Genomic DNA, 8,936 nt, shown 5'->3' with positions numbered 1-8,936 from the left:
TCAAGCAGACAGACTGACCAACATGTCATAAAATGTTATACATAATAAAATATCATGATAAATATCATCAAGGCTTTGTGTATCGATATATTGCCACACAAAATATCACAATACTACGCTGTATCAATCCACCCCCCCCCTCTACTATATGCCACAGAAGTGGTATCATCTAAAAGCTGGGAACCTTTAATGACACACAGACACAGTCTCAAGATATGTTTTTACTATGTATTTGTTGCACTCATTCTAGTGGTAAGAAACAAGCAGCCACTTACAGATTGAACAGGTTCACTGTCCGACACAACAAGAGTCTATAGGAACACACACAGCCACTGAGCAGTCACAGTGCCTTCGAACAACGAAACCATCCAACAATACAATTATGTCATTATAAGTCATCATGGTAAAAAAAAAAAACAGCACCAGTTGTTTGACATTATTATCTCGTCTCCACGTGGTGCTCTTCATGCACGGGTGGGTGGCGCTGTGGCACGGGGGATCCACCGGGTGGCGCTGTGGCACGGGGGATTCACCGGGTGGCGCTGTGGCACGGGGGGTTCACATCGGCGCGTTTATTCTTTCAGCTAAAAATAACCCTAAAACTAGAAATACCGCGCGCTTCGTGCGCTCATTTCTAGCGTGCCTCTCACACTTCGCGGGGCTCGCCTTTAGCTTGCGCCGCCGCGCACGCCACCTTATTATAGTAGATATATAAGTAGTACACAGACAAGGAGACGTGACGATGTATAAATATAACACTGTTTTAGGCAGGAATGGATGAGAGACATCATCGGGAGGTGATGAGCGGAGTCCTACTGGGTTTTTTTTCCCCAGCCTGTGCAGCTCGATCTTCTGCCTTGTGGAGAAGGATCTCCTGTGCCTTCGCCAGAGACAGCCAGCGTTACTTTCACAATTATGTTCTCCTCACAAGACTGACGCTCATTTTGGGCTTATTTTGCTCCAAAAATCGGTAGCACACAGCCCATGGCGCGCTTATATAGGTGAGCACGCCACCGGCCCTCATCCTGATTGGATGAGAGCGTAGACAAAAAAATAATGATAATAATTAGCAGGCGCGCCATGGGCTCTCATGTAAACAGTGACCCTTATTTCAAGATATGTCAAATTTGACACGTCGTCTTCCTTTAAACATGCCACTGATTCAGCCCACAAATAGTCATAATCGATATAGCTCATTTTCCAGTGTTAATAAGTGGGGATTTTCCAGTGGGTGATGATTTGGAGTTGTTTGATCTGGCTCTGGGGTTAACAGCAGTGTTAGCAGCAGTATGATGTCATCACAGCACAGGTTAGCAGAGCAGTGTGATGATGTCATCACAGCACAGGTTAGCAGCAGTGTGATGATGTCATCACAGCACAGCTCATCCATAGGAAATCAAAGAGGAAGCCGACCACAGTGGAGGGCTCAGTCACCAACAGAACGTGGGGGGAATCCACACACACACACACACACACACACACACACACACACACACACACACACACACGCACACGCACACACACACACACACACACACACATCTTCACATGAGGCTAAAGCTATATGGTGTCTATAGTGTGCTGGATGTTTGTGCGTGACAGGGAGTACTTCACTGAATTCAGTTCCTACTATTGTTTAAATAATTCAGTCAACATCGATTCGATTCAAACCACCAAAAACTGTACTGGTTTAGATTTTTCACAGTTTGTTTTAGTTGTGTGTTTCTTCACGGGATACTAGCAGCAGGGTGAAAACGCGCAGAATTTATCCGTTTGTATGATCAGTTTGAATTTGGAAGCATGTTTGAATTCATATAGATAGCCCTTCACTCTCATAATTAATCAGGTCAGTCGCTCCAATTAAAACACAAATCAGATTTGTGAAGTCACTTTGGCAAATTACTGATCATCAGTTAGATCTCCAATCATTTAGACTGTCCACCAATCACAGACACGTGCTTGATTTCTTTGTTCGTTTCCCCTCTAATGCTAATCCTGTGATTGTAAATCAGTGCAGTTTTCCTGGTTGCTCAGAAATGTACAAAACGACGAGGCTTGGACCGTTGGGGGGGGGGGACTCCGGGATCCGGGCTTTTTTACCAGATGCCGCTGGAGCGACCACCGGGAGGGGCCAGGATGCGAGCCGAGGACCTCTTGGGGACGTGGTCGTCCACCTGGGAGCCTGAGAGAAAAAGCGAGGCGGGCGTACATTTATTCTCCGTTTCTCAGACTCTAGAATGAGTTTTATGGTTTCCGGGCTGTGCTTCTGACCCACCTGACAGGCTGAAGGACGACTCGTGGAGGTCTCGGACGCCCTGGTGCACCCGAGCGCAGCCCTTGGCGGCCGCTTCTCCGTCGATGGGGCCCAACCCCAGCTCCTTCTTCATGGAGTTGGCTAGCTTGGCCACATCGCCGGCGTACGGGTCCCTGTCCACCCCTTTGAAGGCCTCGCTCTGAAACAGACAGCGAGGTAGGATTTCACCTATACATCCACACATCATCATTGTCAAATTCTAGTGAAATATGATTCTGAAAACACATTTGCAGAAATGTTTACTTGTGTATAAAAGTTGTCATAGTTTAGGCCCCCTCCGCTCAATGAATTAATACAAAATCAAAACTCAAGTAGATTTGGGCAGTCAGACTTTTCCTATCGAGCAGCACCTGGAACACTATGCCCAAAACTAAGTACTGTAATATCATAATCTCTCAACTCTTTCTCCAAATCTATAAAACAGTGGTTACTGGACAATCAAACTTGCAACCATATTCTGGAATAGTGGTTATGTCATTGATTTGTCTACTTTTGTTTGCTTATAGTGTAGGGGCTATGTTTGTATTTATTATTGAATCTGTGCTGATACTTTACGGTTGTGAACGCACCTTTTCCCTCTGCACCATCTTCTTGTAGAGGTAGTCGGGGAAGGTGCGCATGGGGTAGAACTTCCCGGAGCCCTGGGCACACATGAACACGCCGTTCTCGCACACCAGGCGCCCCCTGCTGATGGTGACCAGCGGCACGCCGTGGCAGCGCATGCCCTCGTACAGGTTGAAGTCGCCTCCCTGCACCTGAGTGCTCACAGAGATGGTCCTGCTCATGAGAGAGGACAGGACAGGCATCAGTCAGTGTGTGTGTTGACTGTCTTCTGGGTGGAAGTATCATCTACCATCTATTCATTGAAGGAGCAGACTTCTCCAGATGTTTGAAGTGAAGAGAAGATGCACTGCCAAAGTGTGTGGTGTCATGGAAAAGCAGGGAGGTAAATGGTGTGTTTTGTCGTACCTGGTTGCGTCGGGGTCCCAGACCAGCAGGTCGGCGTCGGCCCCCGGGACGATGCGGCCCTTGCGGGGGTACAGGTTGTAGATCTTTGCGGCGTTGGAGCTCGTCACCGCCACAAAGCGGTTCTCGTCCATCTTTCCTGCCACCTGGAGGGGTCGCAAACATCAACACTCCACACTCCTGCCCTGTGTGTGTGTGTGTGTGTGTGTGTGTGTGTGTGAGTGTGTGTGTGTGTGTGTGTGTGTGTGTGTGTGTGTGTGTGTGTGTGTGTGTGTGTGTGTGTGTGTGTGTGTGTGTGTGTGTGTGTGTGTGTGTGTGTGTGTGTGTGTGTGTGTGTGTGCACCTACCACTCCCCTCTCCCAGATGACACTCATCCTGTCCTGGACACCGGCCACTCCGTGGGGGATCTTGGTGAAGTCCTCCTTCCCCAGAGCTCTCTGCTTGGTGCTGAAGGGACGATGCTCAGAGGCCACCACACTCAGAGTGTCACTGCAAACAGGAAGTGCTTATACAACCAATCACCACAAACAGGAAGTGCTTATACAACCAATCACTGCAAACAGGATATGCTTATCCACCTTATTTCTGTGAGGCTCCCGCTGTAATCCGGTCTAGAACGTGAGCAGCTGTGTTTACGCTGGATTGACGCTGCCTGGATAGTACTCTGCACTGCAGCGCGTGCCTCCTCGCATCGCATTTCCTTGTCGAACTCCGATGTTAAAAGTTTGCTCGTCACAAAATAACACTCGTTTTGGGAATGTAGCCTAATGATGTTATCTATCACATCCGCTAACCTGTTGCTCGTTGAACAAGTCGGCATTTATCAGCTCAGCTGCACCGTTTACAGTATACGCATGTATATATACTCTCTAATTTGGGCTGCACTGAAAGCTTCTGGTTGGGTAACATACCAGAATGTTATGTTTTGTTAAATATTGAATGTTGATGTGTCTGATAATCCCATGTGGGATGGGTCATGTAATTGTCCTGACACGAAAATAAAATATTCATTCATTCATTCATTCATTCATACAGACGGGTACATAGACGCGCTGTGTTGTGTCAAGCTAGACGTAACGGGGGAAGAGGACAGCAGAAGGAAGCAGCACCCATGGTGCATCATGGCAAAAATAAGGTGGATACAATCCTGTTTTTTTTTGCCTGACAACAGTGTGCGTGTGTGTGTGTGTGTGTGTGTGTGTGTGTGTGTGTGTGTGTGTGTGTGTGTGTGTGTGTGTGTGTGTGTGTGTGTGTGTGTGTGTGTGCGCGTGCGCGCGCGCATTTTTTTGTGTGTGGGTGTGTGTGTTTATGTGTGTGTGTGTGTGTGTGTGTGTGTGTGTGTGTGTGTGTAGAGTATGTGTGTGTGCACACCTGCCCAGCAGGCCCATGAGGTAGTTGGGTGTGTTGGGGTCCAGGCGGAGTGGGGGGACGATGACGTGGGCGGCAGCGTGAGTCCAGTCCTGGTGGTAGTACTGCATCCCGTTCAGCACAGCGTGGGCCACGGTGGTCTCTGCATGGACCACCTTACCTGGGGACAGAGCCGAGCGCTTTGAGCTGGTAAAGTAGGAGGTAAAGCAGGTGTAGCAAATACCATGCATTAGGGTTCCATTCCGTTTAGGTGTTCCAGTGCCAGGGCCCTAACCCCTGATATTGGTTACACCTGCTTTACTTCTACTAGTAGTAGTAGTACTTTTTATTTTGCACTGGCTCAGTCGGTCTCTCCCTACCTGCACTGTCATCATCAATCAGAATGAAAATGCCTCATATAAACCCCTCAATCAGAATAAACGGATCAGAATGAAATGTATGCGTGTTTATAAATGTATATATAACTCTTTCATAATCCGGTCGATGGATAAAATTTTATCATGCAGACGATCACCTTCTGTATTAATCTCGCCTCTTTCTGCACATGCTCGCGCATTTAATGCAAGTAGTGTCAATTACATTACCGTGTTTGCGACCAAATCATGTGCTGGTGCCACCAACTGAGGAAGTTGGTAGCTGCTAGTGGAAAAGGTAGCCTGGAGCCCTTTGTAGGCAATGATGATATGGCTACATCATCAATGATGATCCTCATCATCATCTTAGCTGTCACCATCAGCAGCTACTCACCCTGCATCTTAGCTGTCAGCATCAGCAGCTACTCACCCTGCATCTTAGCTGTCAGCATCAGCAGCTACTCACCCTGCATCTTAGCTGTCAGCATCATCAGCTACTCACCCTGCATCTTAGCTGTCACCATCATCTTACCTTTCTTCACTCAATGATTTTTGCACATATAGACTACTGCCTCACGAGCTGGTCCTTCTCAGGAGCAACCACCTTGAAGTCCATCGAGTCTCTATATAAAAAGGCCCTGAAAATTTTGGATAAGAAACCTATATCTTACCATCATTGCAATATACTTCTAAAGTATAAGCTCCTCAGCTTCGACAATTATAGAAAATTTAAAATTGCTTGTATGATTTATAAGGTTCTTCATGGGCTAGCACCACCTCCTTTAGAATGCTTTATCAAACGGAGAGCTACCCAGAACATCACACGAAGCTCGTCGAGAGGCGACTGTGAACTACCTCTGAGACGGTCCTCTATCGGACAAAATGTTTTGTCCTATGGGGGCAGCAAACTATGGAATAGCCTACCAATGTCAGTCAGAGAGAGTAGCAGCTTTCACACCTTTAAGGGGCTGTTAAAGTCATGGCTCAGATCAAATCAAACCTGCGATCACATTTAAACCTTTTTGTTTTATGTGTTGTTTTTGTATGTCCTTGAAAGTCCTGTGTCCACCTTGGTTAATATTCCTAATGTTCCCTGTTTTTGTTTCATTTGTGTTGTGTTGTTTGTGTTTACCCTATGTGTATGTATGTGTCATTTACATTGCTGTATGTGTATGAATGCCCTACGTATGCACTAATTTTTCCTTTTAAACTTTTCTGTACCTCACCTGTCGAGGGACTGCGGATGGAAATTAGCTAAGGCTATAATCCGGCACATTTACATGAAAATGTTCATTAATGTTGCACTGTCCCTGAAATAAATAAATAAATAAATAAAATAAAATCATCTACTCACCCTTAGGGGTGTCACAATATATCGTCCCACGAAATTTCGCGATAGTAAAACGTCACGATATGTATCGTTGAGATGAAATCTCATATCGTGAAGAAAAAAAAAAATTTTTTTTTTTTTTTTTTTTTTTTTTTTCCAAAAATAGACAAAGAAACGTCTTTGTTTGTTGAAGTTCAATGTTTGGAAAGTAGTTCAGTTGAACAAGTCTCTGAAGAGACACATGAGAAGTTATACAGGAGAGAAACCATTCAATTGAGTTTCTGGCAAAACTGTTTACTTGACAGGAAAAACTGAAGATGCATAAAAAATAGACTAAGAAAAGTCTTGTTGTTTGAGTTTGAAGAAAAACTGAAGATGCATAATGAGAATTTATACTGCTGAGAAACCTTTTAGTTCAAAGTAAATCTAAGTGACGGTGTAACTCATTCTATTTCAAGATAAGCCTTATCTCCAATCTCATGTTTTTTCTAGTTGTTATTGTAATAACAATTTCCCACAACAGCATGTTTTGTATTTGTGCATTTCAAATAAAATACTACTTTTCCAGTCATATATTGTCATTATTCAAGTTTAAAAAAATATTGTTAAAATCGTATCGTATCGTATCGTTATCGTGAACCCAGTATCGTGATACGTATCGTATCGTGAACTGAGTGTATCGTGACACCCCTACTCACCCTGCATCTTAGCTGTCACCATCATCAGTTACTCACCCTGCATCTTAGCTGTCACTATCATCAGTTACTCACCCTGCATCTTAGCTGTCACCATCATTACTCACCCTGCATCTTAGCTGTTATCATCATCAGCTACTCACCCTGCATCTTAGCTGTTATCATCATCATTACTCACCCTGCATCTTAGCTGTTATCATCATCAGTTACTCACCCTGCATCTTAGCTGTCACCATCATCATTACTCACCCTGCATCTTAGCTGTCACCATCATCATTACTCACCCTGCATCTTAGCTGTCACCATCATCATTACTCACCCTGCATCTTAGCTGTCACCATCATCATTACTCACCCTGCATCTTAGCTGTCACCATCATCATCTACTCACCCTGCATCTTAGCTGTCACCATCATCAGCTACTCACCCTGCATCTTAGCTGTCACCATCATCATCTACTCACCCTGCATCTTAGCTGTTATCATCATCAGCTACTCACCCTGCATCTTAGCTGTTATCATCATCAGCTACTCACCCTGCATCTTAGCAGTCACCATCATCAGCTACTCACCCTGCATCTTAGCAGTCACCATCATCAGCTACTCACCCTGCATCTTAGCAGTCACCATCATCAGTTACTCACCCTGCATCTTAGCTGTCACTATCATCAGCTACTCACCCTGCATCTTAGCTGTTATCATCATCAGCTACTCACCCTGCATCTTAGCTGTCACCATCATCATCTACTCACCCTGCATCTTAGCTGTCACCATCATCAGCTACCCACCCTGCATCTTAGCTGTCACCATCATCATCTACTCCCCCTGCATCTTAGCTGTCACCATCATCAGCTACTCACCCTGCATCTTAGCTGTCACCATCATCATTACTCACCCTGCATCTTAGCTGTCACCATCATCATTACTCACCCTGCATCTTAGCTGTTACCATCATCAGCTACTCACTCTGCAACTTAGCTGTCACCATCATCAGCTACTCACCCTGCATCTTAGCTGTCACCATCATCATTACTCACCCTGCATCTTAGCTGTCACCATCATCATTACTCACCCTGCATCTTAGCTGTCACCATCATCATCTACTCACCCTGCACCTTAGCTGTCACCATCATCAGCTACTCACCCTGCATCTTAGCTGTCACCATCATCATTTACTCACCCTGCATCTTAGCTGTTACCATCATCATCTACTCACCCTGCATCTTAGCTGTCACCATCATCAGTTACTCACCCTGCATCTTAGCTGTCACCATCATCATTACTCACCCTGCATCTTAGCTGTTACCATCATCATCTACTCACCCTGCATCTTAGCTGTCACCATCATCAGCTACTGACCCTGGATCTTAGCTGTCACCATCATCAGCTACTCACCCTGCATCTTAGCTGTTTCCATCAGCAGCTACTCACCCTGCATCTTAGCTGTCACCATCATCAGCTACTCACCCTGCATCTTAGCTGTCACCATCATCAGTTACTCACCCTGCATCTTAGCTGTCACCATCATCATCTACTCACCCTGCATCTTAGCTGTCACCATCATCATTACTCACCCTGCATCTTAGCTGTCACCATCATCAGCTACTCACCCTGCATCTTAGCTGTCACCATCATCAGTTACTCACCCTGCATCTTAGCTGTCACCATCATCAGTTACTCACCCTGCATCTTAGCTGTCACCATCATCAGGTACTCACCCTGCATCTTAGCTGTCACCATCATCATTACTCACCCTGCATCTTAGCTGTCACCATCATCATTACTCACCCTGCATCTTAGCTGTTATCATCATCAGCTACTCACCCTGCATCTTAGCTGTCACCATCATCAGGTACTCACCCTGCATCTTAGCTGTCACCATCATCATTACTCACCCTGCATCTTAGCTGTC

General features: G+C 45.6%; 1 pseudogene across 1 annotated transcript in view; it reads right to left on the bottom strand.

The window, feature by feature from the left end:
• Positions 1 to 2,096: 2,096 nt before the first annotated feature.
• Positions 2,097 to 8,936, bottom strand: part of LOC310781998 (dihydropyrimidinase-related protein 5-like) — a 70,027-nt pseudogene continuing 63,187 nt past the window's right edge. Inside the window, exons 11-16 of the transcript in view lie at positions 4,652 to 4,808; positions 3,628 to 3,769; positions 3,284 to 3,426; positions 2,884 to 3,091; positions 2,276 to 2,453; positions 2,097 to 2,182 (exon numbers count right to left, since the gene is read on the bottom strand). The product of the transcript in view is annotated as a dihydropyrimidinase-related protein 5-like (transcript). The remainder of the gene's footprint in view (positions 2,183 to 2,275; positions 2,454 to 2,883; positions 3,092 to 3,283; positions 3,427 to 3,627; positions 3,770 to 4,651; positions 4,809 to 8,936) is intronic.

The sequence above is a fragment of the Poromitra crassiceps genome, assembly GCF_964638095.1.
Source record: "Poromitra crassiceps genome assembly, chromosome: 9".
Lineage (NCBI taxonomy): Eukaryota > Metazoa > Chordata > Actinopteri > Beryciformes > Melamphaidae > Poromitra > Poromitra crassiceps.
This window is presented reverse-complemented; position numbering and strand designations above follow the sequence as displayed.